Genomic DNA, 25,753 nt, shown 5'->3' with positions numbered 1-25,753 from the left:
CGACATTCTGACCTCCAGTTTTTACCCATTTTCTCATTTCCTACTCCATATATTTAGTTGCTTTTTGCCACCTCAACTACCTGTTATACCATTGCTTTTAACTCAAACTGTTCAAGTCGAATTCACTATTTTGTCCTCTCAAAACTGCTTCTCGTCCAGATTCTTGTGTTCATAATCATCCAAGGCAAAAACCTGGGATCATGTTATCTTCTTTCCTCTTTATTGCTCACCAAACCCAATCAGTCCTTTCTTGAGTCCTGTCCTTTCTCCTTCTCAGTCACTCTCATCGCTTTCTACTCCTTTGTCTTGTCGCTGTTACTGTTATTGTTTAGTCTTCTGTCTAGTCTATTGTTATCCTCTGCTAACTAATCACCATGCCTCCAGCTCTGCATTCTGCAGTCTATCTTCCATTCAGCTCCCAGAGTAAATTGTTAAAATGTGTTTTTTATCATGTCACTTCCCAGATTACAATGCTTTTGAACTCCCGTCATCCACAGGATAAAGTCCAAATTCCTCCGTCTGATTGATGTTGGATCTCCACTGTCAGCTTAGGAGAAACAAAGTTCAGTTCTGTTTATTTATTGACAAATATTTATTAAGTATCACCAGGCAATATTGTAGATACCAGGGACAATAAAAGGAAGAGACAGGAAAGCTTCTATCACCAATGGAGTTTGCAGTCAAACAAACAAACACACACATACACGAAGTGGCAAATTCTATGTAAAACATTAAAGTGATATAATTGAGATTTAGTAAATGGCTGCTCTAATATAGTCAGGAGTCAGGGAAGGCATCAAAGAGAAGGTGACTTTTAATTTGATTCCCAAATAAATGGAGGGACCCAGAAGTCTTGTAAAGAGCATTTTTTTAGGTGGAGGGAACAGTATTTCAATGTCCTCAGGCAGAAACAAGTTTGCGTGCTTGAGGGGCAGAGAGAAAGGCAGTGAGGCTGCAGCATGCACATTGAGTCAAAGGCTTGTAGGTCGGAGAAGGAAGGAGGGAACACAGCAGGGGGCTCTATAAATCTTGCTAAGGGATTTATATTTTATTTTTAAGTTAAATAGGAAACTGAGAAGTTTCCAGTGGAACATGACATGATTTGTGTTCTGAAAAGATCTCTGTGGTGACTCTGGCAGAGTACATACGGTACAGGAGGATGTGTTAGGTGTGCGTGGTAGTGAGTAGTCAGTGAGACGCAGAGACCTGGTTGGGTCTGAAGTGTGTTTGGAAGACGGAGTAGATAAATCTTGTTAATGGAGTATACATGGGAGTAGAGAAGATGAGGAAAATTAAGTGAAACTTTCAGGTTTGGAGGAGTTGGAAAGGTACTTACGGAACGCGGGCTAATGAGTATTTAGATGCCATTTAAAACAAAAGGAGTAAGTCAGGCTATTTTGGAAAGGTCAAGAAATATAGAAATGAACCTACTAATAAGTCCAAAAATAGATGCTAGAAATCTCAGCTGGGATAACAGGGAACCGAATGTATGAGGAAAGTGGTAGATAATGAGAAAAGGGAACACTGGAATTAGAGCCTTAATGAAGTTGAAGAATCGTGGCATTGTATCAAAGCATCTGAGGAGGTGGTAACCAGAGAGGGAGTGGCTTCCAGTACAGGGTCCAGGAATGGCATGTTGCTTGTGATGACAAGTTGGAGACGTAATCACAGAAATGCTTAGCTAAGCTAAGATGAAGCATCCGCTCATTGAACGTAAGGAAATCAATGAACCAAGAGACTAAAATCTGCCTGCTGCTTCCAGTCATTATTTGCACCTTAAGCTCTAGCCATGCAAACCAGTTTTCCATTCCCTGAAAAATGCCGTCATACTTCATACCTCTGTCCCTATGTCTGTGTAGCTCCGTCTTTTTAAAAACCTGGTCCAGGACCGCATGAACATTCTTCCTTGCCTTGGTCAAACACCCCCTGTTCTCTGCAGCCTTCTCAGGACCCAGCCAGTGCCAGTTCCTCAGGAAAACTGATTCGATTCTCTTTTTGAACAGTTTGCTTTCTATGTATCTCACTTGTAACACATGCTATTAGGGTTGTTTAATTAAACATGTGTATCTCACACTAGATTCTGAGGGCCTTGAATGCAGAGAACAAATATTGTTGAGTTTTGCAGCCTCAGCACTTAGCAGCTTTAGCCATGTTAGTTGAATGTACTCACACAGGGACATTTGAAATAATAGCACTGACTGGCTCTGGAATGAGTAAGATATTAGGTGAGATATTGGGGACGTGGGAAGGGATGTTGCACCATGCAATTCCATTAAATACATCAAACTATATTAAAAAGTTTCAATGTCAAAATGTAAATCCCTAATTTTACAATTTAGAAAAAAAGTTAAAAAAAAGTGGCATTAACAGAGTGCTTTTTTTGTCCAGCGGAGCCTGTTCATCTACAAAAAGTGAACCTTTCATGTGTTTTGTGAACTATTTAGTTCTCTACTTAGGTTTGACTACCTGGTTCTTACTTCATTGCTTATTCACCAAGGTATGAAACATTAGCTTCTGTGATGTGCCACTTCTTCAATCTCACTAGTTTCATAGCCCGGTTTTATTTCTTGTTCATACCCAGTCTAATGTGACTGTGCTTTGAATAGTCATTTGAAGACTAGGATTCTTCAGCTGTATACCTACTTTACTTTTTAAGGCTTTACAATTCTCCATGAGGTCCTATACAATCAGCAAACAATGAGGAAAGATGGAAGAATAGCCAAGACTTTGTAGAAATCGGACCTAGAAACAATGTATAACACTTCCATCCATATTCTATTGGCTAGAACTCAGTAATACAGTCACAATTAACCTCATGGATCCTGGGACATGAAGTCTGATTATTTTTCCAGAAAGAAGAGGAAACATATGTCTATCAATGGACAATAGATGCAAGCAAGGAGTAAATCATCCAAGAGTGATTCCTTGCAGATTAGGCACTCACAATGTGCCATGGGTACCATCATGGTCATAGATTTAAGACACTCCTGGAAGAGTTCTGAGCTGTGAATTAGATCATCCATTCACTACATTCCATGAATTACATTGACAGGGCTGCTTTCCAGCCCACTGATTACACCATGATAGAAGCAAGGACTACTGCAGCCATTCATGCTGAGCCAGTGGCATTAGCCTCAAAACAAAGTCCTCCCTCCCGAAATATGGATGTTGGGTCCAACCTCTGACCATATCAGAAGAGAGGCTGGTGTTTAAAAACACCTCGAGCCCAAAGAGGAGCCTCCTTCTTTTGGAGTCTAATGCTGGTTCTTCCAGGTACAAGATTGTAGTCGAAGACCTATCCTCCTACTGATACTCCTGCTTCTTTTACTTCATCCTGACAAATGCTGTCCCAAAGGACCCACTAAATGCTGCCTAGAATTTGCCTTTGTTGACTCAACATTGCCATTCTCTGCCACAATATTTGTATTTAATTCTTAGGGTAGCATCTAGTTTCTGGTTAAAGCTGCCTTTAGGTGTGTGTATATGTGTCCAGCTATATCTGCTCAACCTACACCATTCTCTTATATTCAGCTTCCAACCAGCTTCACAGAGACCCTGTATGGCCCATTAGAGTGTCAGAAATTTCCCCCATGACCCCTCACCCTTTTCCATCCAAAGACACTGCAAGAGGCTCAAATATAAGGAAGTCAGGCTTTGTGCAGACATGTCACCCAACTGATTAGAATGCTTATTTTATGAATATTTTGGTTAAAAATCATTTAAAGTATATACATTTTGCTGTATTGCTGGCCAAAATGCACTAACTCCATCTCAGCATTATTAAAAATAAGTTTGTCACATATTTGTCAATTTGACCATGTTTTTCACTTATTTAACAGATATTCACTGTGCATTTATAATGTGCCAGGCACTGAGAAAGCACTCATAATGCAGACATAAATTGAATAGAATAGTTACTGGCCAACGAGATTCGCTAGTAGGAGAATTCGAATCTGAACAATTTTTAAGATTCATTTATAATTAGAAGTGAGACTAAAGGGAATAGCAGACTATTCTGAAAATAATAATGTGACACAGATTTATTGGCCAAGGAAAACCTCTTATAAGAAGTTGCATATAACTTATAACATAAAAGACCAACGTGAGTAAGCCGAAGAGCGGAGAGAAGAGCATGCCAGGCAGAGAACAGAGAGCACATGCAGAGGCCGTGAGAAGAACTGAAAGAATCAAAAGACGACCAGTGTGGCGGCACTGAGAGTGAGGGTGCAGTGGGGATACGGGAGGGAGTCCTGCAATATGAGGCTGGAGATGGAACAGGTCTTGGAAACACGTGTAAGTCATATTTTTTAAATTTGGATTTTACCCTAGGGAAAAGTAAAGGTCTTTGAACAGTTTCAAACAAGAGTCTTGGATGATCAGAACAAGATGGCTTCATGTGGAGAAGGACTTTGCTGGGGAGGGTGCGGAGATGGGGTATGGAGGCCGTTGCAGGGGCCTAGGCAAGCAATGGCATGGTTTACACTGGGGCTAGAGCAATAGAGATGGTGAGCTGCACGTTTATTTAAGACATATGCTAGTTATGAAATAGTGTACACGTAAAGGAAATAAGGCACGTAAATCCTTAATATGAAAGGGACCATTAGAAATAAAAAATGTAAAGTTTATCACAAAAGAATTACATGAGACACATGGAAAAGACACTATGGCCCCACCTGATTGCAATATGGCCTTTTGGTTATTGCTTTTCTCTAACAAGGAATAGCCACTAATTCTCATAAAAGTGCTATGTCAAGAAAACTAAAGAAAACACTGTCTCAAAAAATCTTACTATTAGACTAAATACAGTGACATACAAGGTCTATCCAGAAGGTATCCAGCTATGTAATATGAAAAATGGAGACATTTATTGAAGAAGATACAAGATACAAGAACCAATGTACATAGGACAATGATGCCTCAGTCCCCTTCAAAGTGGGCACCTTGGGACCTCACATGGTTCTCCTAGTTATCATTGGCTGCCCCATTGTACTTTCCTAAATCTCATCAATGGTCTGAAATTTCCTCCCTTTCAAAGATGATTTGAGTTTTAGGAAAAGACAGAAGTTTCAGGACAGCAAATCTGGGCTATCAGGGGGCTGAGTCACCTGGGTGATTTGATGTTTTGCCAAAAAACTGCATGAGACGTGATGCATGAGCAGTTTCACTGTTATTATGAAGCTGTCAATCACCAGTTGTCCATAGTTGCAGCCTTCTGAATCACCTGAATTGTTTCTGTAAAGGAATGTTCAAGCTTAACACAAAATCTGATACAGATCTGTTGCTCTGCTCACTCAGTCATTTTGAATGTGATGGCCACACAGTACACATGTTCACTCAATGGCATCTACCTCCCACACTGACTAGTTCAGTGAAGTTGTCATTGTTCACACATGTGCACTGAAGTCCACTCTCCTTGGCCGCCAGGTTATATTGAAGTCACACAAATCATTCTCTTTAGTTTAACCATAGCTGGATTTTTTTTTCAGGGCAGACTTCATATACGGAATGGATCTCTAAGAACAGTACACTCCCACAAAAATGCCATGGCTGGGAGTTTGAAAGAAAAGCCAGCCATTTGGGGGTGGGAATTGAATCTGTGTTTTTAGGGATGTTTGAAGGCAAAACTCTCCCCTAGGACTACGGAGGCTTAGAGAGCTTGCTTCCGTGGTTCTATTTAGTGGTTATTCCTAAAGTTGTCCAAGGTGAGTCCCACAAAGTCTCATGGAATCCTTTGAAGGATCAGTCAGTCCACAGGACCAGAGGAGACTTTTTTTGCTCTTGGCATTTTCAAAATTGTGGGGATAAAGAATAACCTATTGTGAGCCAATCATAAAAAGATAAACACTATGTGACTGCACCTCTGTGAAGTATCTAGAGCATTCGAATTGAAAGAAACAAATTAAATGGTAGTTGTCAGGGGCTAGGAGAAGTTGCTGTTTAATGGATACAGAGGTTCATTTATACAAGATGAGGAATTTCTAAAGACTGGTTACATAATAATGTAGATATGGTTAATGCTACTGAACTGTATGTACACTTAGAAGTGGCTAAATTTTATGTGATTTTTACCACAACTTTTTTAAAAAAATCAACCACATTCAAAACTTTAAAAAATAAAATAGAAGACTATAAATGAATTTACATGAGTATTGAGAAGGGAAGTAGTTATACTAAAAGTTTAAATTACTCAATGCATAATAAATTTATAAAAGATGAGTATAACAGCATAAGTAGATTTTGTGGTACCATCTTCATTTTTTATATTGTCATCCTTCAAAATAGTCATGGCTATTCAAAGACATTTCTTGTTAACACCAATGAATGCCACATTTTTAGCGTTAGGAATCTCAATTCTGAGAATCATTTCATAGTAAGTATTCAGGGAGGGTTTTTTCAGCCAGTTTAATGTTCTATTCATTACATACTTTTGTTGTCTTTTTTTTTCCTTTGCAGACTAACTTTCTGCAAAACTTGGAAAATCTGGCCTGTGTTCAAGATAAAATATTTATCAGGCAACTTGACCTTAGAAGTTAAGGAGGGAAAACTGGAAAGTCCTAAATTAGAGTTGTGGATGGGCAACCTGCCCTGATTCCTGACTCATCTCTGAAATTACCCTCTGCCACAAAAGTATCTGTAAAAGTATAAATATATTTTAAAATCTTCCAAATTGCCTTTCAAGTCTCTAAAGACAATGCCATTCAAGCATTTGTTTTCAGTTACTTCTGACCATTTTCTCCTCACCACATTTGTTAAGGAGTATTCCAAGTTCTCATTCATTAGATGTGTATTGCCAGTTGATGAAAACAAAGAAAGAATCATCCTCTACAGTCTCATCATGACATTTCCATTGAAGGACAGATGCCCTTTGGCTCTGTGGGCAGGTTCTGGTGTGTTTTTAAACTTAAGTCTAGTATGCTCCAATGGCAACAAACCCAAACCCAGAACTAAGAAGAAGCAAGTGGTATACTTTCTTCAGATGAGAAACAAGGAGTCTTCACAATACTCACTAATCAAAATAAAGGATACTTCATTGCCATCTTTCTGAAAATTACTGTTGACTGAAGTATCAGAATTTAAAATCGAGACAAGCTGTTTTGTTTGTTTTATGACCCTGAGATAGTAGGGGACAGAAAACAGCCATCTGCAACCAGCCCCTGACTGCGGGTCCCTCACTGCCACCGCTGCACTGGTCGGTGAGTGTTGCTGATGGTGAACAAACACATTGGGCAGGGCAGAGATGTATTTACAGACATTGTCTGATTGTGGAACTTCTACTGCCTTTTGCCACTCGGCTCGAATATGGGAGGATATTGTGTTAAAGATATTTAAGGTGTAGATTTTCCTTTTGCCACGGGCTCCAGGGGATTCCTCACGGCACTGACTAACAGAATCCTTACTTAGCCCACATTTTAGCAGCTTGTGGTGGGTAAACAGTGTTCCCCTTCTCAGGAATTTCTCTAGGGTGGGGTCCATCATAGGTAAAGGATGTTTTATCATCCTTTACCCCCCCAAAAATGGAGTTTTATCCATTCTTGGCCATTCGCAACCATTTGTTTAAACATTTTGTCTCCAAGTCAGCGACACATCGCAGAATAATTTCTTAAAGTGGAAAATAGACTCCAAGCTAGAAGATCATATCTTAAGCATTTAATGTCCTACCTTTTCAGAAAAGAATGGTTAAATATTTAATCCTCGGTAACTGATTTTTATGGGCTGAGATAGAGTACTCTTTAAAGAGATACAACAGTCAATAACTATCCTTCAATAACCTTTGTCTTCATCTTTCCAAGGATGCTTTCTCTATCGTTCCCAAGTGCCAACACTAGATTTAGGTGTGTTTCTTTAGTAGGGGGTATTGGCTAGTACTCATAGTCACCCCAATAAGAAAATCTCCATAGCTGGTTTCCCATGGCTCCTCAAATGTTTATTTAACCAAGTCCTTTAGGTTTAAGGACATTTGAGTTTTTTAAAAACATAAAATGCAAATGTTATTCTGGAAGGTTAAGAAAAGCTAATGTCAACCATTAATCTTAAAATAAACAATTAACAGCTCAATTCAAATGAGGTTATAATGTTTTATTTAATAATGAATGAACCGATGGTTGTTAAATTTTCTGAGTTAGTAGCACTGGAATTTGGGGTGACCTTGAAGGGATTAAAAGGTGAAAGCTGATTCTTTTAATAGCAATGTTTAATCCATTCCAATATAACCCTATTTACTTGGTATTCTTTCAGTGCAATTTGGGGGCTTGACTAAAAAAGTTTATTTTCCTGACTATGTCTCATGAAATAAAAAGTACAAGCACAAAAAAGTCAAACATTTTCAGGGCTGTAGTAAAAAGAGATCTTTTCTGCAGCATTGACTTACCTCTGATCTAGAGGTGCACATTCTACACCATCCCACCCCACACACCCCAATTTTTAGATGCAGTTGTTCTGACCTCAGAATATATACTGTGTTGCAAAAGTGAATTTTCATGGTGATGAACATGTATCGTTTGAGATTCTAGTGAAAATAACTGGAATGAACCTTGAACTCTTCTAGGGCAAGAAATTGTGTTTGTCACCTTCTTCGACTAGAACTCTACACAGTGCTTGAGAGAGACTCCAGAACAATCTCTTGGCTTTTACAGTGCTGGGTGCTCAGGGTGGCTTGTGGTAGAGAATTTTAATGAAGATAAGAGGTTTAAAGAGCCTATGGCTTGAGATGGCGGTGGTGGTCGTGGTTGCAGCGTTGCCCTATGTTAGGCACCATAGGTGTCATGTTTTCTGGTGAAAAGAACTTATAAAAATCATGGGTAGATAGAGAGGTCCATGAGCACACACAGAGGCCAAGGATGGAAGAATTCAGAAAACCAACTTTTTTTCTTTCCAATTTTACTCATGCAGAATTTATTTTACAATTTCAACAGGAGGTCAGAATGGGGGCTCTTTGTGACTTAGCTTGAATGATGCTCCCCCCCAAATTAACATCAGAAAACAAAGTGTGTATGAAAGAGTATGCCTTAAACATGTTTTACGAAGAAAATAGGTAAGACCCTGTTGAATGATTTTTATATCTCTTCTTTTGCCTTAAGAGGGGATGGCAAGAGAATACTGCAGAACAGTTTTGGAAGGGAGGATGGTGGTATCCCATCTGTTCCAAGCTTAGTGAGGGATGAGCACATACTGACTCCTTGGAAGCAGGAGAGTAGGGGCAGTCACCTAAGGTGAGCCTGCTTGCACTCCAGAGTTCTGGAGTAAGGATGCATATGTGTCTCTTACATATGCTACGCTGGAGAGAGAACCAGGTCCTTACAACAAGGTCAACCAGATGGCTGGGGATCCCAGCAGGAGAACACAGAAATGGACACCATGTTCCTGGGTGCTACAAAGCTTTGCAATCTATCATTGTACATCTACCCAGGTCAAGGGAATCACAGGAGCGGGGTTCTCTGCACATCCAAGAAAATCTTGATGCAAAATGTAAACCTTAATCATCTGTTAAAACCCCAAAACTTGAAGCCTGTTAAGTCTCAGCTCAAGTAAGAGTTTTCCTCTGTCTCCCCATCTGCTGTGATTTGAAAGATAGAAACAGGCTGGTGAGCTGCTGGAGGAAGAAGAATGGCACACTATACAAAATAGAGAGGGAGCTCTGGCTGGTGTGGCTCGGTGGTCGGGCACCATCCCTCAGACCAAAAACTTGCAGGTTCACTTCCAGGTCAGGGCACCTGGAATTGCTTGGGCTGAGGGCTCCATCTTGGTCAGGGCATATACGAAAGGGAACCGGTTGATGTTTCTCTCTCACCTTGATGTTCCCTTCCTTCTCTCTCTTCCTCCCTTCCCCTCTCTCTAAAATCAGTAAGCATGTCCTCAGGTGAGGATAAAAAAATAGAGAGGGAAATCAGTGTATCTGAAACCTTGACTTACTGCCCTTCTCCCTCTGTAAATTTTCAATCCAAACAGGTACAAGCTGAGAAGGGAGAAGATTTGATATTTAATTTCATAACAAGCTACAGTTTTGATTACTATCTTGACAGGACATTTCGTATTTTAAATTGAGACTGCGTGACATAAAGTGACTCTAGGACCAAAAGTAAGTAGTAAATTCATAAAACTCTCAGAGTTTTCATTCAAAGCAAGATGAGATTACTGTAGTGATTACATTTGTTAAATACAAGTGAGCAACTAACTCAATAGATAAATAGAGTAAAATTGCATTTTGATCCCATCGTGAGCTGGGCTCAAGTCTGTTCATCATATAGAACTACTCACTGGCTGATGGCAATAACATTCATTGTTATTATAACAATTCCTTTTCCTTGCCTTGGTATTATCACGTATGCCCCCCACCACCTCCTTCTCCAGGCAAGTTGACACAGCCTCTCTTCGGTATATTAGAGAAGCCAAGCATGGTGTGTGCTTCTGACCTCAGGTGTGAACATCTGGGATGAAGGGTCAAGCCCCACAAATAAAAAGAGTCTCCTCCATGCCCTCTCGCTCACGTGCACCACAGCCTCCTCTTCAAAGGCAGGGCTGCCTTAGCACGTCGGAGCTGGCAGAGCGTGTCATCTGGAGAACCACCGGCGATAGGCACGAGCTAAGACCCCAGCAACAGACCATGGCAGCCCTCTTGCTCCTGAAGGATCTAATCCCCGCCAGAAAGGATGCTGGATTTGCTCCACTGGTGTGGCATTTTCTGATTGGGTGATTTGTCTTTCCTATGAAGCCATTGCCCAGGACTACCCTGGAAGCCTAGAAACTGTTTCCGTAGAAACCCATGGGGCTCCCTCTCGGACCAAAGGCCGATCTGTGTGCTGTGTTTACATTTCCACCTTTCATCCCGGCCCTCAGAGGCCTTTGTGAAAACATGGCAGAGTCCTCAGGGGAAAGCACTCAAGGTCACTGCTGCCAACTCTGCTCCTTAATTCCTGCGTGACTGATGTCAAGGACACTGTCTTTTTGCTCCTGCTCCGAAGAAAATTCCCATCTGACTCCGCACTCTATCATGTGTGGGGCACAAGGCCAATTCTTTAATGATCTCAGTTACAGCCTCCTGTACCTTCCGAGAGAAACGTGGCCCCAGAAGCGAGCATTACATGGATGAGTGGTGCGCCTGTGATATTTTCTTTAAATAGTGTTCTGTGTTTCAAGGGCTGTTAGTCAGATTATCTTAAGACTGACCAAATGCTAAGGCACATACCTAAGAGGTCCTGAGCTCAGGGCTTCAGGAACTCACCTGGATGCACGGGAGCCGTCAGACGACAGAACCAATAGGAAAGAAGTATACGGTTGAGAACTAGTCCTTAAAGAACAGCCCCATGGATGGTTTCATGCTCAAATGTACCCTGTTTCTACGATGACTGGAAAATAATTGTTTTGGGTATGAATTAGAATTTGACATCATATCTTTGAAGATTTTAAATTGTAGAGATTCCAGATGTGTGCGCACAGATACACAATGAAAGTGCGTGTTTAGAAAAGAGAGGGGAGATGCTGTAAGATGAATAAAGTCTGAGAATCTAGTATATGACACGGTGAGACTACAGTTAATAACACTGTACTGTATAATTGAGATTTGCTAAGAGAGTGAAACCAATGTTTTCACCATAAAAGAAAGAAGAAAGATAAATAAAATGAGAGGTGATGGATGTGTTAAAAAACAGAAGGCGTTCTTCCACAATGTACATGTGTCACCATAACGTACACTTTAAGTAGTTTACAATTTGATCTGCCAATTATACCTCAATAATAAGAAAAAATCAAATGAAAGTTATTAAAAAAATTTAAAATAAACTTTCAGGCAAGAAAAGAGGGGAAAGTAGGGGGCACTGAGCACTTCGCCCTAGTCATAGCCACCGTCTTGGGTGGACCCAGCAACGTTCTCCTACCTCCTCTCCCTGATTCCACGTTTGGCCACCTTCAGGCCCAGAGGTTCTTTTGGGTTTCTCTAAATAGAAGTATCACCTTCACATACACAATGGCTTATTTTTTGATTGTCTAATCCCTCTCAGAGAATGTAGATCTCATGGAAGCAGAACCTCTGTCCCCCAAACCTCCCAAAGCTGAAAAGAGGGTCTAGTATACATACAGTAGGACCTCCACGTTCTATATTGTCTCTACTTTTCCACTTCTACCTCTCCCAGCTTATGATCCTTGCTTCGTAACTGGTCTCTGCTTCTTCCTTTGCACCCCTGAATCAACTCTCAATGTGACAGCCAGAGTGTTAAAAGGTATGTCAGATTCTGGCATTTTTCTATTGCAAAATCTCTAGTGGATTCCCATAACTCAAAGTGGAAGAGTTTGGGACTTCTAATGAACTACGACTTTGCCTGATCTGGCTCATTCCTACGGCTTTGACCTTATCTCTTAGCATCGGCCCCATAGTGCGCCACATGCCAGGTACAACGGCCTCCTTGGTGTCCTCTGCACACAAAGGTTCTGTGCTTCCTCAGGGCCTTTGCACTTGCTAGTCCCTCTGCCTGGACTATTCTGCTCTCAGATATTCATAGAGTCATAGCTCACTTCCTTCAAGTACGTGTGTAACAGTCACTACTACTGATGTCTTACCTGCCGCCTCATGTTAAACTGTAACACTTCCATCACCTTCGGTCTTCCTAGTGCTTTATTTATTTTCTCCTTAGCTCTTATTGCTACTTAACCAAATTGTTTTATTGATATATTTTATTTGTATATCTTCTCTTACTAAATTTTAACTACATGAGTTTACTACATGAGGAGATTTTATGTGTTTTGTTCACTGTTGAATTCTCGGCTCCTAGAAAATGCCTGGAACACGCAAGATGTTCAGTAAGCAAAGGAAATAATTAATAAAATAAAGACAACCTACAGAATGGGAGAAAATATTTACAAACCATTAAGGGATTAATCTTCAAAATATATAAGAACCTCATCCAACTCAATACCACAAGCAAACAATCCAATTTAAAAATGGGCAAAGGATCTGATAGAATTCTCCCAAAGAAAAGACACAAATAGCCAATAGGTACATGAAAAGATGCTCAACATTGCTAATTAGCAGGGCAAATCACATCAAAACCACCATGGGATATCCTTTCACACCTATTGGAATGTCAGCTATCAAAAACATAAGATATAACAAGTGCTGGTGAGGATGCAGACCAAGGGACCTCTTGTGCACAGTTGGTGGAGTTATACATTAGTACAGCCTCTATGGAAAACAGTATAGAGGTTCCCAAATATTAAAGCTAGACATACAATATGATCCAGCAATCCCATTTCTGGGATGATATGTAAAAGAAAGCAAGATATCAAAAAGATATCTGCACTCCTATGTTCACTGCAGCTTATTCAGAACATCCAAGATATAGAAATGATGTAAGGGCCCATCAGTGGGTGAATGGATAAAGAAGATGTGGTTTATATAAAACAGAATTTTATTCAACCATAAGAGAAGGAAATCCTGCCATTTATGACATCATTAAAAATCTGAGAGAAGTTATGTTAGGTGAAATAAGCTGGGTAGAGAAAAAAATGTCCTATTATTTCACTGACATATAGAATCCCAAAAAGTTAAATTCACATGAACAGCGAGTTAAATAGTGGGGGGAAAAGAAATGGAGGAGATGCCAGTCAAAGGATACAAATGTTCAGTATAAAATGAATACATTCTGAGGATCTAATTACTGCACATCGACTATAATGAATAACACTGCACTACCTGCTTGAAATTTACTGAGATAGTGGATCTTAAGCATTCTCACCGAAACAAAATAAATTAACTGTGTGAGGTGACGGATGTGTTAATGAACTTCACTGTAGCAATCACTTCATAACATATACACAATTTTGTGGTCAATTATTATTTATAAAACTGGAAGAGTACAATAAAATTAATATTTTCTAAAAACATAAATGTGAGGAGTATGAATAGTTGTTTACCATACAACTCCTGTTTTGATATTCATCACATCATATTTATAGCTCTTGGATGATCTAATAAATGTCAGAATGGCTTACACCTTTAAAAATAAAATATTCTCCAAGCTGCTGATGCAATCCTTCAAAGAAATAGAATATGAGGTGTCAGAGACACCTGGATTACAGACGTGTTACTAATTCAGAAGATCCTAATTCTCAAATATACTAAATACAGTTTTTGGCTTTTTGTGTGCAGGCAACAGTGATTCTCTGAAGGCTGAAATCGGGTCCAGGCTCCTGCTCCGCACGTGTGAGGAGTGAAGCACACCTACTCCTCAGTGGCGCTCGTCACACCTGCAGCTTGTCACAAAAGACGTCGGAGGACAAAAGCGCCCCTACATTGCCACTGTGACTGCCCTGGTTCTCAAGCAAAGAATTGTTTTCCTCCAAGGTATTACAGACTTAGACATCATTTAGTTCCAAGGTTCCACTTGAATATTTTAAATTTCCTTACTTTGGTGTAATAAAATGTCCAGAGAAATCATAAGAAAAATGTGAAAGGCTTCTGGATGGAAGGTGAGATAAAGGGGACAGAGGAAAAGAGAAGCAATTTCTACCAATCATGTTGTTACCAACTGTAATTAGCATAAAGGTGACATACTAGTAGCACAACTAACGTCCATGGACGATAGGGATAGATTTTAGCACCAAAGGATTTGGGGTTCAGAATACATAATTCATGACTTTATCTAAATGTGAAATTAGATGAGCCTTTCAAATATCAAATGAGATATATCTAATTTGGACTCATCATCTGTCATCCTCTCCACTTCATCAAAGCTTGAATTTTCATATAAAAATTTTATCCTATCATCCTGTTACTAGTGGACAGTGCAGTCATCCAGAGCACCCGGGAAATCCCTACTCATTGGCCAAGACAGCAGCAGGGGGAGGTTCTTCCACCGAGTGCATGAAAGGCTAGCAAGATAACTGGATAGAGGAAAAAGCTCTTCTCCCCCTTTCAATACCAGATTGAAGTGGGACCAGGAGAAGGCAGGCACACGTGTCATTAATGTCTACATGGCACAGACGGAAGACCTCGACCAAAGAGGCCTGTCAGTCTAGCCTGGGGCAGAAAGGGATTGGTTGGAAGGTGGACCAACCCCAAAGCACACTGAAGTTAGGGAAGCTGACTGGTCCTTTTGAGAAAGCCCCTGTTCTATTCCACACCCGAGCTAACATAATTTCAGGACAACAAAGAAACTCTTGCTCTCTTGTTTATGGCTTGCTGGCTTGTAACCTGCACTGGCATGGTGCCCTGGCCTGTCCTTTCCACGGGCCAGGTTTCCTCAGCAGCCACGCCTCCCACGGCCTCCAAGAGGGAGCCTGTCTCACTATCTCACTCACCTGCTGACGCAGTCACCTGTGCGTTCATGCGCTCTCTCCCAGGGGCATGTGACCTTGAGGCCCTAGCAGCTGCATGGCCCAGGGCCGTGCAGCCTCCATGTGCGGTCTCCAGGAGGGAGCCTGAAGTGGACAGCGGCCAGGGACAAGCTAAGCTACCTGGATGACCACTTAGCCGCCACCTGTGGGCTTCAAAGGACTGCACTTTAAATTAGAGCAGGAACTCTGGATACGGCTTTCTGTCTTGGTCATGCTGAGGAGGTCGTCTTGGAGATATGAGCCTGCCATTCTCCCAGATCCTGCAGCATCAGAATAAAACCTCTTTCCTTTTCCACCAGCACCTGCCTCCCAAGTTTGGCTTTTGCCGTGGCAGGCAGCCAAACCCCCTTTTATTGTCCAGTAACAATCCTTCTAGTCAAATCAGCTATGTATGCCATATAGAACCAGAGTTTCCATCCACACACGGGGATTTATTTGACTTGGTATTCTTTCCTAAAGCTGCCACTTAACTTTTTCTTTTAAATAAGAGTTTCAAAATATAATAGTCTAAGGAGTTCAAAAAGTTCTGCTTTTAAAAATGCTTTAAATAGTGGTTGCTTTTTTTGTAATGTAAAAATCTCCCTGTGGTGACTCCCCATGCCTTTTAGGGAGATACACGGGCAGGGATTCCAAGGCTGATGTGTTTTACCCACGAATGAACTGACACTGTAAGCAAACGCGTTTGATCTGCACCCCAGAGCTTGGCAGGCTGAAGGGAAAGGACGCATCCCTCGCTGTCATTTGAGTCCCCACCCAAATCCACCCATCAAAGCAGAAATTTCACATGCTCCAAAAGATAGAACTGAGATCATCAAAAATCTCTTCAGATATTTGTTTTTAAAATCCCTTGAGAACACGATGAATTTGGATTATGAAAGCAGAGCTTGATTTGTACGTTTGATTTTTTTCCCAGTTTTACATTTTAAAAAAAAAAAGTTCTTTCACTGCTTCCATGTGCCCTGTGCAGAAGGCGATGAGCTTGCTTTGTTTCCCAACTGACCTATTCATATCAAGTTAGTTACACCCACTTAAATCTCCACTCCCCACCCCTACTTTTGGCTGGACCAGGGAGCCCTCCTATGGAGCTGGGAAATGATATAGGGACTTCTGCTTTTTATAGAGAATTCAACCCCTCGGTGCTACGAGGCACGCCTTTTTTTTTATTAAATAACAAAATGCATGGAAGTTGTTAAAAACAAATCATTTCCCATTAGAAAAAGTTACATGATTGGAAAAGAGAAAAACACATTGCTGTAATTACCAGTACATTAAGCAGGGAATGAACAGCTGCGTGAACTTGGAGTTAGTAGAATAACAGCCACGGAGCCAGCTTCCCCATATGGTCAAGGGAGGAGGTGGGGCTGCTAGCTGCTCGGGGTTGGAGAGGTGAGGAGGGGGCACACTGGAATCCCATTCAAGTGAGAAACTCAGGCCAAGAAATGTCTGGCCTCCCAATCTGAACTCAGATCCCCCTGTGCTGCAGTGGGAAAATCCCCCTGGCCTCCATAACAAAAGCCTCTAAAATCAATGTTGTTTTTTCCTAAAGAGAGCAAAATGGGAGCGTGTTCAGACTTCTTGGCTACCCAGATCCTAACAGAAGAGATGACCTCAGAAAGACTGAATCACTTCCTCCGCTTCCCTGGGGTGTGGCGACTACCCAGCATGATCAATATCACTTTATAAGCACTCTTTTTGATCGATCATTTGCCTTCTCTCCCAGGTAGAAGAAGATCTGGTCCGGACCCCAACACAAGACATTGGTCTCAATCTGTTGCAGGGAGAAAAGCTCTGCTGCCTTCTAATTGGCATTCCCTTCAGAATTTGGCAAATTTGGTAAAGGCAGACTGGCACTATGGTAACCTTTCATTGTCAATGCAAATCCTCACAGAAAGGCATTCCATTCTTCTTACATGTTGTGTCATAAATTAAACACAATAAATTTGATTGTGAGACCTCCTCGGAAGACATTCCTGAGTAGCTGAGGCAGAAAATGCTTGCATTATACTAAACAGAGCTAAAATTTGATAGTCGCTGGAAGGGCTGGCTATAAGAAATCTAGCTATTTACAGGGGGAAATACCAAATAGGCTACATCATCTGCAAGAAGATGTTTCCATAAGTACCGTGTCCAAAACCATTCAAGTTTCAACTATATAAAGGTTATTATCACAGAGGATGGTGGCCAGCTGTTCTTTGTTGCCACTGAAACAGAAGGAGAAATAATGGCATTAAGATGGAATTGAAGGAATTCAAGCTTCCTGAAAACTTGAGTTAGTTTGCAGGAGAGGGATCCGTGCCAGGGAGTTATATAATAGATGCCTTTTTAACTGCTGTGACTTTCTTTTTTTTTTTTAATGAAAAGAGGCACTTTTAAGACAGTTCAGGTACAATTACGGTCATCAGTAAAATAATGAATTTGATAGTTTTACAAAACTGCTCCTGAAAAATCTTTAAGAAATATGACTATGGGAAATTAGGCTCTCCACGTGAAGGTAATTGATTCAGTCAAACAATGGTGCCGTGGAATCTCATAAAGTGAGAGATTATTACTAAAGGGATTCCGTCAGAAATGGGTGCATTTCACACTCCAGACTGAGAGAGGCCCATTCCAAGAAGGCGTATAATAATTCCCCTGTAAATTAATACTTGACCAACTTTAGACAGATCTAAATTTAGAATTTAGAATGTAAAAATAAAAACACCATTCTATTCACATTAGGCCCACTATTATTTTCTTAGAAAATTATGAGAGAAATAGATGTTAAAACCTCACTTGGTGGGCATTGGAGGGTCCATGTTTAATGTGTGGGCTCCCAACTTAGGCATTTATGACTATATTCGCGCAGGTAGTGAAATATAACTTGTCGGACTGTCTTAATAAATCGATGCATGAGTCACCTGCGGGAAGGGCACTCACTCCACTCTTTCACACATGGAGTAAATCCATCATTGCCGGACTTCCGAGCTGCCCAGAACCCTGCCTTTTATGTCTTCCCTTCAGCTTAAATGAAAATTCCTCCTAGATCTTATTCCAGAACCTCCCCACAAGGCGCACTTTACCATGCACACTGTACCAAGGGCCACACTCAAGATGGACATCTCAATAGGCACCGGAATAAGAAATGCGGGATTACCTGATTTCACTCACCCCGGGAGCCTTTCTTCCCAGGTCTTACTTAAAAATAAGAAAAACCTATCGCCTTTATTTCTGGCTTTTCTGACAGCTAATTTTTGTTTGTCATCTCTGATTTCTAGGGAGAAAATATGATTTGTGGATAGCTGTAAACTTTAAATATTTTTTCAAGCAGGATGACAGCGTCAAACAATACAAACAACAAAATAGTTTTACTGTGTATTTCTTGACTTAAATTTCTCAGGCATTTAGGGCATGTGCCATAACCCTCTGCATGCATTGAGCGGGTCAGAAATTATTACCACATTACAGAGCTAATTACTTCAGGAAATACTTATTTGGGTTGAACTACAACTTGCGTGAGCAATCAAAAGTTTACCCGGGGCTGGAGCTAAGTGAAATTATTATGTTTTTTCTTCTCTTTTGTGCGGTATTACTAAGGGATTCTTTAAATTAGCTGCTCAGTGTTTTTCCCCTATAAATAACTTTTCCTTCCTGCAGTAGCGCTGACTCCTAAAGGAGAGGCAGTTCATGGTGGCAGCTAAGAGCACAGATTCTGGGCTCGAATGGCCTTGGGTCCCTGCTTTGCTGCTGACCAGCTGTGTCCCCTTTGGGCAAGCTGCCTAACCTCTCAGAGCCCCCGCTTCTTCCCCTGTGAAACTGGGATTTTACAGCATCTCCCGAGATGATTTTTTAAAGATTTTATTTATTTATTCTTAGAGAGAGAAGGGAGGGAGAAAGAGAGGAAGAAAAACATCAATGTGTAAGTGAAACATCAATTGGTCGCCACTCCCATGCGCCCCAACGGGTGGTCAGCCTGCAACCCAGGCATGAGCCCTCACTGGGAATCGAACCAGCGGCCTTTCTCTTTGTGGGACAGTGCCCAACCCACTGAGCCATACAGGTCAGGGCTAGATCGTGTCTGAAACTGCCTACCCATGGCTTTGTGAGGTGAGCGGAGGGAGAAGGAAGGTGGCACAGGCCAGCACAAGAGAGCTGGGCAATCTGAAATAACTACTTTCCTCACAGCAGGGAAAATGTCAAAGAAAAAAATTAACATTTTAAAACTAAAAAAAAATGCATTATTCCTCATTGTATTTTGAAGCAAAGGTGAATCTTTTACTTGTAAATTGGAAACACTCTGTATAAAATGGACCAGGCTCACCAGTTGTCGGGGCAGTACGATGCCACACTATGAATGTGCCACATGCCATACTTATCATGTGACCTTCCTGAACAGAGTGACAATGAATAGATACAAAGGAAAGAGTTAGGTGAAAGGTATGCCTGGTCTCTTCTAGCTAGTTGGTGCTAAGTTCCAGAAAACAAGCAGCTGAAGTTAGAAGCATTCCTTCTCCGTCTCCCTCATTCACTGTCCCCTTCACAGATGCAGAGACTGGATTGTCTTCCCAAACCTTTTAAGGTCAACTGTAAGGATGGCTTTATTCACTCACATCCTTACTTATTCATTTATCCGGTATTCACTGAGCACCTACTGTGTATCCAAGACTGTGATAGGCAGCAGCATGGGAGATAGGTCAAAGGGTGTGAAGGAACATGAATAAGATGTTGTCCGTATCCTCAAGGAAACAACGATCTAGTGAGACACTTCACACAGATCATGCAGAGCACACAAAGATCAGAACACAAATCATGAGAGGCACGCCCCGCTGAAGAAGAACAAGAGAGGAGGAAAGGTCCAGTTCTGCTTAGGAAAGTCTGAGACGTTTTCTCTAATGAGAAGAGGCCTGATCTTAGGACTGCGAGAAAAATAGGGATGAACCCGGTGAAGAAAGGGAAGAGAGGACCTGACACCCAGCACAGGCAGAGGACATGTTGCGTGCACACCACCAAGACAGCAGAACTCAGAGTGCTCAGAGCGTGCCCGGTAGCGTTTACGGCCCGGATGCAGGGCGCTTTGAGGCAGCACAGGGTTTACAGACATAATGGAGACACAGGTGTTCTCAAAAAGCCGTAAGTGACAGTATGGTGAGGTCACTTACAGAGTCTTGCTCCCAAGTTGTGCTACCATCTTGGCTTGTCTGATTTCCTGTTGGAAGGAAGGAAGGAAGGAAGGAAGGAAGGAAGGAAGGAAGGAAGGAAGGAAGGAAGGAAGGGAGGGAGGGAGGGAAGGAGGGAGAGAGGGAGGGAGGGAGAGAGGGAGGGAGGGAGGGAAGGAGGGAGGGAAGGAGGGAGGAAGGGAGGGTCTAAAGATGCTGGCCGCCTTAGGGCACTGAAATGAGGACTGTGCCATTTTCCCTAAGGACCAGCTTCCAGGAATCCTGGAAGACAGGAAGATGGAAAGCAGCATATTCTCTTCTATGTGACCCATGTGACATCAGAACATCTTCAAAGAGACAATTCTGAATCTTAGAAAGGAATGCTGTTAACTCACCGTGTCAACGATATATAGTTTTCACTTAATATAGAGTATCACCTACATTGAAAAAGTAATATCTGACACTAATGATTTATAATATTAATTTGTATTAAACGGACTTTAATTCTGAAAAAAAAAAGTATTCGTATTCGCCCCAGATCCTGCAAAGAAGAGAAAAAGCAGAGGGATCCAAGCATTTTCGAGAAGTCCCAGGGGGTTGCGTGCAGGGTGTGGCTTGTGCAAAAAATTCTGACATCTCAAAGAGGGATTTTTATACCTAAATTTTAGATCAGGCAGAGGGAATGATGGCTCATGGGGATGGACACTCGACAGACCACATCTCGACACCTGGCTCAGCCTGTTCCCCAGTGAAAAGCTTCGCACCCTCCAAAGGCATATTTTAAGCAGCAGCAGCAGCAGCACAGTCTGAAGCAAACACGATGATATTTGACCCTTTTCATCTGTATAATAGAGTTGTGAAAAAGTGGATCCGGATTAGTCCTACCAACATTAAATTTGATAGGACTAACCCCGTTCAGGTTTTCAGGGCCGCGCTCGATGGCTGAAAAACAGACAATAATCGCAGCAGCGTGCCCTTGACTTCTCCAGTTTCCCGGAAAGCGGCCTGCGTCAGCCTTCTGCAAAGAGCCGAGACGGAATCCGAGTAGGTAAACACTCTGCGCGGTGGACCTGCGAGCGGCCGCCTGGCCTCTGGCTCTTTCCCCGGGAACCAGCAAAAACAACGACATAAGGGCGCGCTCCATCTGGAAATCGTGTTCACAATGCTAAGCTACGGAGCAGGTGAGGCATTTTAATCCCGGGCTCGACCGTGGATAAAACCTGCCCGATTCCTTCAGCATTTGTGAACAACCCAGGAAGAGGAATTCTTGGGACCAAGAAAGTAGGGGTAGGGGTGGGGGTGGGGGGGGGTGGGTGTCAATTAAAGGAGAAGAACACCTGTCTCCGCAGCTGGCCCGCAGGCCTCGCTTTAATGTGCTGTCTGCTGGGAAGCGGAGGCAGCTCGGGTTACCCGGAGGCCTGCGCCTGCCGCGGAGCCTGCAGAAAGGAATTCCAGGGCGAGATGTGAGGCTTGGTCCGGGGCCAAAAACAATGGTGAAAGGTACAAAATGAAAAGCTCTGTCAGGACAAAGGCACTCAATCACAGAACGACACGCAACTCGGCCGTTTGAAGAAATGAACCCCAAACCGAAGTCACAACTGGATTAACAACTGGTTGATCCCTTTACCTTCCAGTGCTCTCTGGCCGGCTACTACTTGTTGAAAGCCGAGTGAGAAGACTACAGATGCCAGCAGTGTGCAGTGTCTTCATTTACGGCTCGTTCTGGCCGGCCTCGGCGAAGCGGCTCGCAAGATTTATGCTCCTTTGCCTCCCATCCATGTTTTTTTTCCATGAAAAGGGGAATTTAGAGCAAAGTTACCAACGTAACTCCAACCCAGTGCTGGAGAAGTCCTCGCTGACTTGCAAAATAACTGTGGCTTCAGCAGAATCGTGTGCCCAACAGTAACAGAGGTGAAACCCATAAAAACTGTGTGCACATATATTTTGAAAACAAGAGAAAAGACCTTGGAATGGGGATCACGTTGGGTCTAATGACTGGTTTTGCCGCATAGAGCTAAGTTTCAATAATGGGAACACATAGAACCAAAGGAGAGTTTCTTTCTAAGAAAAGCTTAGAAGAGTCCAAATTTACGGGTAATTTTTCATGTAAGTTCAGATCACAGAGAGGCTATATCGAGGTTATCCAAAGAAATATAGACGGGGGAGAAGTTAAAGGAGAAAATCACTTCCTGTGGTCCTAGATTGCATCGCCCCGAATGTCCACAGAACGCCTGGGAGTCAGCACAGGGCTGGGTGGTCTGGCTTCTGAGGGCCCGGGAAGGAACCATTGCTTCCTTCCTGCACCCTGACGGCCTGGAAATCCTATAACGGGAGGCAGAGCCATTCATGCCCCAATCAGAACTTGCATACAACGCGACGGCCTTGGAAAAGTACCAGTGCAATAAAACTCACAACAAGCCCTAAATGTCCGAAAACTATCTGAGGCTTCGTGAGCCGTTACAGGCAGATCAAGAGGGCCCCCACTCCTTGACAGAGCGGAGCTTTAGAGGGGCACCGTGGAGTGGGTTCAGTGGAGCAGGAGGTGAAGCTGCGGACATCAAGGCCAAATCTCTCTCTTTGAGTTTGACTTCTCACTTTGAGTGTGGCTTCTGACAGTCACAGATGGGACTGATTGGGCCGACGACGGTGTAGGAAATGAGAAGGAGGCCTGTGCCCACGGAGGAAGCAAGTGCCCCAGGTGTCCAGCCCCGAATATTTTGGCGGTGAATTTAGACACGGGGAGGGGGAGGAAGGAAATCATTTATTCATGGAAAACTCTCAATGAACTGTTTTTTTTTTCTGAAAAGCCTAAAATATCTACTGCTGTTTTCCATTATAAACAGATATAAGCAAAGTTTCATTGTTAGTTTGAAGAAATGATTTGACTTCATTAAATGTTTGCTTCATATTCTGCTTAAGGCATTAATGATAGGAAACCCATTCATTAAAATACATTATCATAATCTTAACCCAAAGAAGTACTTGTTTTTCCAATAACACTCTCTTCCTGGTGTAACACTTGAGAAAATTTAAACCATTTTTAATACCTAAAGATAAAATTCTCTATAGACTCACCTTTCTCTCAGTCTCTCTCCCTCCTCCTCTCTCTGTCTCATACACACATCCACACACGTGTGCACATCCACACACATTCTACAGAAGAGGACACAAATTTGATTTATACCCCTTTCACTGCCATAGGCACACCCTCTGCCATTACAATAAGAAATAATTAGAACCCAGCCCTTACTCTGATTCACTGAATCTACTGAAGAAAACACTCCATTATAAGGGTGGTGACTCTACTGAATACGATGTTGATCTGCTCGGGCATTTGCCTTGAGTTGGAAAATGCATCATGCTAAGTCTTTCTAACTGTGGTGAATTATGAACCCACATTTGACATCCATCATATCGCGTGCTCCATGCTCTGTCTGGTGGAAAGAGCAACGGGGTCACATAGCCATGAAAGCGTGGGTCCATCGCTAGGATTCTTAGCACTTTCAAATATTACTTGTTTTCAGCAAACCTTCAGTCAAGTATTAATTTGCTCACGGAAAGGCAAGGTTTTGGATAAAAAGGAAAAAGGTATAAAGAGTCACAACTCCTTTAAGGCTACTGGTTACATTTTAAAGTTATACGTTTTAGTTGATATTCAGGTTTTATGAGGCTCACACACATTAAAAACTCATTTGACACTTGAAAATTAATACCTATTTCAAATGTTGCCCTACTGCAGAGAAGCCATGTCACAAATCCAATGTTACATTGGCAATAATCAGCTTAAAGTACTACACATAACTCTTCTGGGTCTGGGAACATATAAATAAAATTACATCCTTTAAAGGCAAAAGATTGGCAGGAAACATAAATCTCATTTAGTCACTAGCTTAGCATTTCTTTACTTAGGAGCATAATTCAGCTCCAATAAGTCCTTGAAGGTAAAGGTTGTAAATTAGACCATCACTCTTAGTAGCAATTTTCTTATCTGTCGTGTGACGTAAGCTGCTTATCCAAAGTAAGCCCCGTTTATAGAAAGATCCCAGATTACTGAGCACTTTTCAGAACGCTGTTCACCGACTCTAGTTACACAATATTATTTATTAAGTCCTATCTCCCTCCTCTGCACACAAGAAAGTATTAGCTAAGCCTTTCTCAGACACAAAGAATAGCTGTCTGCTTGACTCAGAGCTGCAACTGAGGGCAGGAGCCCTGGAAGCATGAGGAAGGCGCAAAGTGATTTCAACTGTCTTATATTTTTCTCCATAAAAGTGTCATTCCCCCTGTTGAATAATAGATCTGGCTTTTAAAAAATAACGTGTTGTAGTCAAACCATGCGATACATACATTTCAAGGATTAAATATCTCAACTTACTAGGCAAGATCTGGGGTGTGCAGATGAACAAGACAGTTTCCCAAGAGAGAAGACAGACCTGCAGACACTGGTTTATGGAGCAGAGCCTTTTACACAATATTTGAATTTACCTACAAAATCCATGGAACACACAGAAGGAGAGCAATACTTCTCTTGGGAAGCAAGGATCTCTTTAGGAAGAAGTTGTATTTGAGCTGCTTCTTGAAAACGAAGGACATTTCAAGGAGAGGGAGATGGCTGGTAGTTCTGTCCTTAGAAGAGTGCGGGGCCTGGGACACCGGCTACGGCGGGAAGCCTGAGATAGTCACACCTGACCGGAGGCTCTGCTGCCACCGTCTTTCCTAGGCTACCTGGGATTTCAATACAGACATGCCAAAATGAACGTGTGCTTAGAGTTAGTACACCTTTCTTCGTTCGTTAACAAAGAACGTGGGAAGACCAACGTGACTGCTCCCAGGGATTTTGGCAACAGCTCCTAAACACCCCATGTGCCCTGGCCTTTTCTTTTTATTTTATCCTTCACAATGCAGGCAGGATGGTTCTTCCTAATACAGGTTCAATTCTATCACCCTCTTGCTGAAAACAGACTTCCCACTGCTTATTGTAGGAGGTCCTTGTGTTGGTGCACAAGTACCTTCATTACCTTGGGTTTCCTTGCCCTACCAGCTTCACCCTAGACAGGATTCTTCCCTTTATGTTCTGGGTAATCACTACATTGAATATCTTTAATTTCTGTGGTACGTGTGGACATTTCTTCTTGTCTGTAATTAGCTTACTCACCCACTTCCCTCTTAAGTAGAAGGTGAGGGGATTGAAGTGGCAAGCGTAGCCTACTCTTCTAATATGTGTGATGATAAAAGAGAAAAAAACAGTGCAGGTAGGATCAAGGAAAGATATTTTAAAACATTTGATATATGATAAG

At 42.0% G+C, this 25,753-nt stretch overlaps 1 long non-coding RNA gene across 1 annotated transcript in view; it reads right to left on the bottom strand.

The window, feature by feature from the left end:
• LOC123827077 overlaps positions 1-22,188 on the bottom strand; it is a 64,415-nt gene extending 42,227 nt beyond the window's left edge. Inside the window, exon 1 of the long non-coding RNA XR_006787170.1 lies at positions 22,084-22,188. This is a non-coding gene — a long non-coding RNA (uncharacterized LOC123827077). The remainder of the gene's footprint in view (positions 1-22,083) is intronic.
• Between the last annotated feature and the right edge of the window lie 3,565 nt (positions 22,189-25,753).

This window comes from Phyllostomus hastatus, unplaced genomic scaffold (genome assembly GCF_019186645.2).
Source record: "Phyllostomus hastatus isolate PE091 unplaced genomic scaffold, TTU_PhHast_1.1 phas_contig_137, whole genome shotgun sequence".
NCBI classification, from domain to species: Eukaryota; Metazoa; Chordata; class Mammalia; order Chiroptera; family Phyllostomidae; genus Phyllostomus; species Phyllostomus hastatus.
Note: the sequence above shows the minus strand (reverse complement) of the source record. Positions and strands in the feature narration are given on the sequence as shown.